Genomic DNA, 3,620 nt, shown 5'->3' with positions numbered 1-3,620 from the left:
ATCTGGCGAGCATGAGCCCCACAGCTCTCTTTGTCTGTATTTCCTGCTCATCACTGGATGGCTGGTGTTGTAAGTTCATTAAAATTTGCTGTTTCATATTAAGCTAGCCTGGTTATTATGCCGCCTACAGTGGGGGGCAATGAGTGGAGAGGCTAGGCAGATTTGGATGGTCACTGAACACCCTTGGAGTCCCCACACCCAGTAAGGTCCACAAGGAAGTTCTGAAGATACTGCAGGGCCAGCAAGCCTGATCACCAAGTAAAGCTGATTGCTGCCATACCTACCCCAAGTTTCATCCCTGGAACCCACATGCACATGGAAGGAGAGAACTCACCCCTGCAAGTTGTCCTCCGGTCTTCACAATTGGGCTGGCTCACACACCCTGGACAGACATTTCCTAAAATACACAGCATCCTAGGCCAGCAATCAATCCCTGGCCTTTAAGGACAGCAGCAAATGCAGGCAAACACTCATACACATAAATATATGAAACGACAAGTATTGATGAGGCTGTAAAGAGACTGAAATCCTCTTCCATTGCTGGTAGAACTATAAGATGATAAACCCACCGTGAACATGTTCAACATCTTTAGCCATCAGGAAAATGAATATCAAAACTACTTTGAGATTTTATCTTACACCTGTTGATTTCTTAAGCTCCATAATACAAGGGACTGTTAATGCTGGTAAGGATATGTGGCAAGGACATGTACAAGTGCAAACTTGTACAGCCAATGTGGAAATCAACATGCAGTCCTCAGGAAGTTGTGAGTCAATTCACCTCAAGACCCAGCTATACCACTCTTGGACATATATCCAAAAGATCCTACCACAAGGACATTTGCTCAACTGTGTTCAGAGTGGCGTGGTTCATAAAAGACACAGACTGCTGTATCTGGGAGAGATTGTGTTGATGATTGACGTGGGAAAGTTCCTCCAATGAGGGTGGCAATATCCCTAAGAAAGTGGGCTTGGGCTACAAAAGGGAGCTATCTTAGCATGAATGAAGGAGTGACTGGGCAAGAGAGAAAGCCAGGAAACGATCTTTGTCCATGGATTTTTGCATTCAACTATTAACATGATTTCCTATCCTAAGCTCTAAAAATGATGAAGTCAAATTACCCCACTCATTGTCTGAGCTGATTTTGGTTAGGGGATTTAATCAGAGCAACATAAATGTAAGTTAGGACAAAAAAATGGAAAACCAAAAGTAATATTGTTGCTAGGCAGAACCTGGGAATGATGTCTCTTGAAACAGTGTAGAAGATATCTAGATTTTAGGTGGTGAAAAAAATATAGAAATTAGTATACAGAACTAAATTGGCTGTTCTTATAGGACCAGGAATATGGAAATGTTAAGAAGAATGTCAGAAAGTAGAGATTGAGATCATAGCATTTCAGTTGGAAATGATACACTCCATAACCGATTAAGTTAGAGGTCATTTGTGTGATATTTTGGCTCCAAAATCTTCCTTTTATTTTCTTATTGAGTGTGGTTGAAAAGGTACTTACAAGGGTTTTGATTCTGTGGTTGTTTGAATCAAAATGGCCCCGAAAGTCTCATGGAGAGTGGCACTATTAGGAGGTGTAGCCTTGTTGAAGTATTTCATAGTCACTTTCTGCTGCCTGCTGATCTGGATGGAGATCTCTCAGCTCTTTCTCCAGCACCATTTCTGCTTGCATCCACCATGCTTTCTGCCATGTTGATAATGGACTAAATCCTCTGAAACTGTAAGCTTGCCTAAATCAAATGTTTTCCTTTATAAGTGTTGCTGTGGTCATGGTGTCTCTTCACAGCAATAGAAGCTTTAACTAAGATACCCAAAAGGCAGGCACATCTCCATCTAGTATGTACAATGGCTCTCCCATAGCTGCATATGTGGAGCTTACCTTCTCTCTACTCTTCCACCGCACATATGCTTTCCATTACAATACATTTCTCAGTGAACGTAGAAAGTAAGCCCGATAGCACTCAAGGTAAATCCCCACTTTTAAAAATGGCTTTCTCATAGGTGCATACAAAGAATGTACATCCTCCCAAGTCTTTTCCAGGCTGTGTACTCTAGTTCATCTCTGAAACCAGAAGGTCACATGTCATTAGGCATGATTTGCATATAGGTGACTGGAAAAGAGGCTGTGTACTCAGATGGAGGGGATACTTTCTTTCATGATGGAATATCAACAGTCAGCAAACCCGGTGGTGGTCATCCTTGGTAAGCAGTCACAAGTGATCACAGGAAGGTACCAATTGTTTGTCTTTAGATAGTGCTGAGTAACAACAAAAGAAATCTGAATAGAAACTGTATATGATAATGTAATAAATTAGTATTTCCTAGGTATAAACTGTTCAACTAAACCTTAGATAAAACACAATACATTATTCATATGATACTTGGCATTACTACTGAAAGACCCCCAGTTCTTGGGAGACTCTCACTCAAGTCTTGGGATAACACGACACCCCCCGTAGTAACTCACAAAGGACCATCTTTGCTGCAATCACAGGAGGCTTTAATCAATGAGATGGGAACCAGTACACTGGGGCCAAGACTCATAACCCATGCAGGGGAAGAGTTTGACCCTGAGTGACTGGGATAAGGAGTTTTTAAGGGAAGAAACCATAGCCCAGTAATCCAAAAGTGTCATAGAAAATTTCAAAAATCCAGTGTTGGTCACAAGGGGGCAACTCCCTGCCTCTCAAGATCACTTCCAAGATTACAATCTAACTTTATCTTCAGCTAGTTCTTGAAACACAGTCACTGAACTGGCTAATCCTAGATTCTTGATTCTTCTTTTCTTGCTTAGATTTTTGGCTATTTTCTTCCTGCTGGGAGGGTCTGGATTTAACCAGGTATTTCACCACTATAACCATGCTTTTGGGTTTTAATGTATGTAGTTGATACCAAGAAACAGCAAACACATAACAAAATATCATGGAATTGATCCAGTCCAACACAACTAAGAAATCCCTCTTAAAACTGTGATGCTCCAGCTTACTCTAGAGAGTTACACAGGCAGACTCTCTATCCTTTCTATGGGTGAGTATCTCATTTGCTTTTTTCACTACAGACATGTATACAAAAAAGTTAAATAAACATTTACATCTTTGCATCCAAATCTCTAATAGTTCTGATTAACATACTACTTGTCTTTGGGTGTATTTCAAAGGCAGCCCTCCCTCAGCTAAATTCTATATTGTGTGGCTTACTCTCTAAGCATTGGTCAATCCTTTATATCACCAATTCTACATTGCGACTGAGTAGTAGAGTACTACACAGTACATGAGACCCCATTTACAACGTCCACAAATTAACTCCAAATGGACCTTACACCTAAATGTCAAGTGCTAAGTGCAGAACTTCTAGAAAATACTTGAAACTAGGCCTCTCTGACTTTGGCAACCCGCCTAGGCTTTGGGAGGTTTCCTTAAGGCAATGATGTATAGAGCAACAACAGAGCTCTGTCTCTGATCTCAGGAATACGCTTGGGTGGGAGAGCTGGCAAAGATGTGGGGACAGGGCCTTTGGAAAAGGGTTGTTTCAGATCCTCAGAACCCAAACCTTTACACAGAAGGGTGAAAGCTGTGGTTATCAGTTCCAACACCACTGTGGACTTTGTTT

Source organism: Microtus pennsylvanicus, chromosome 13 (assembly GCF_037038515.1).
Source record: "Microtus pennsylvanicus isolate mMicPen1 chromosome 13, mMicPen1.hap1, whole genome shotgun sequence".
NCBI classification, from domain to species: domain Eukaryota; kingdom Metazoa; phylum Chordata; class Mammalia; order Rodentia; family Cricetidae; genus Microtus; species Microtus pennsylvanicus.
Note: the sequence above shows the minus strand (reverse complement) of the source record.